The 1612-nt window shown below is 39.5% G+C and overlaps 1 protein-coding gene across 1 annotated transcript in view; it reads right to left on the minus strand.

The window, feature by feature from the left end:
- LOC116696329 (solute carrier family 43 member 3) overlaps window positions 1-1350 on the minus strand; it is a 28063-nt gene extending 26713 nt beyond the window's left edge. Inside the window, exon 1 of the mRNA XM_032527203.1 lies at window positions 1275-1350. The gene's annotated coding sequence lies outside the window, so the exon portion shown is untranslated. The remainder of the gene's footprint in view (window positions 1-1274) is intronic.
- Window positions 1351-1612: the final 262 nt, after the last annotated feature.

The raw sequence follows: 1612 nt of genomic DNA on the forward strand, positions 1-1612 counted from the left end.
TGTGTGTGTGTGTGTGTGTGAGTAAGTGTGTGTGTGTGAGAAAGAGAGCAAACATCAGCAAGTTCAAGGACAGCTAATGATCAGATGTCATTGCATTTTTTTGCCAAAATAGAGACAAACCACAAGATCCTCTTCCTTCTTCTGTCACTCACTAATTCTTCTTTGTAAAAAAGTGACATTTAGGCCACAGTCCTACACATTTTAACTAATACTATACACACATTATCTGTAACCACGTTTCCTAGATAAGTGTACAGATAATGCAATCACATGACATTCGCTGATTTTCCCACCTAAGGGCCGTTTGGAGTCAATTTCAAGGATTAACCTAACCTGCATTTGGACTGTGGGAGAAACCCCACGCTATACCACAAGGAGAACAAGCAAACTCCAGACTTCTAAGAACGCTATCTGACAGGCTTAAACACGCACCTGGAATGACAACCTGGTTAATGTTTTAAAAGTTCAAGGGAACCCCATTGCAACCCCAGAAAAATACATTTACAAAGCGTGTATGACACTCATTTTTTACTCTTGCACATTGGAGTTTACCTAAAACTGTCTGTTAAACTACTGATTTTCAGCTTGTGGAGACACATCAGGCAAAAACATTGTTTTTCAATATTGAGGTTGTGGATCATTTTGTTTCTGCATTGTGTATTTTTTTTTAGACTATAGTGGAAAAAAACATCCAAAATACACATTTGGTGTTAAGTTTCATGCACTTTGTCTATTTGCACTTGCATTTTCTCCTAGAGGCTGTTTTGTCCGACTTAGAATTTTTTCAGACTTTGAACACCTTCACTTCAGTAGCAGTTACACACAAACTTTGCAGTTAATCCTATCTATATTCTTAAAGTTTTTCCAGAAGGGGTTTGTTCATATATCATTCATAGCCGCATATATGTAATATATTACTCCTAAAAACTTGGTGATGCTGAATTAGAGTGATTTTTTTTAGTCCAATTCAGGAACAGGTGGTGAGACTCAGCAGTAAACACTTATACTTCACTTGAATAAAAGTATTTGAGGTACCTGGATTGGTAAAAATCAATGCACAAACAGTAATTTTCTCATTCGTGCGGCATAATATAGTCACTATTACGTGGAGCAGTGTCTGCATGTCCCTGTGGTCATGCTGTGGGCTGTTACTGTTCACACTGAACTGGATCGCACATACAGTCCTATAATAAGCTATCACACAGAAGAGAGTTTCTGATCCATTTTCAGTGAATAGCTGTTTGATATGTTTTCCTGGCAGGATGTACACTTACGTGATGTTATGGCCTCCTACAGTGATCCCATTGTGTATAAAATCCACATATTGTTCGTCCCTTAAGATTTAAACACCAGGCGGGGAGGATCTATGCTGCTGTTGCTGCGACTCGACGGGCGGGGTGCAGCAGAAACCCTTCCTGTGCTTCTGTAGCTACCTTTCTAGTCCCAGCATGCTTCATCAGGGCCAATTGCCCCTTCATTCCCCACTGCTGCTGCAAACGTTTATTAGAATGTGTCTACATTCTGAATGGTCTTACAATGAATTAAAGTTACATATAACTAAATGCAATCAACTTTGTGGTGGACCTGTCAATTAGCCCATAGCCTACCTGTC

Source organism: Etheostoma spectabile, chromosome 10, assembly GCF_008692095.1.
Source record: "Etheostoma spectabile isolate EspeVRDwgs_2016 chromosome 10, UIUC_Espe_1.0, whole genome shotgun sequence".
In the NCBI taxonomy this organism is placed as follows: Eukaryota; Metazoa; Chordata; class Actinopteri; order Perciformes; family Percidae; genus Etheostoma; species Etheostoma spectabile.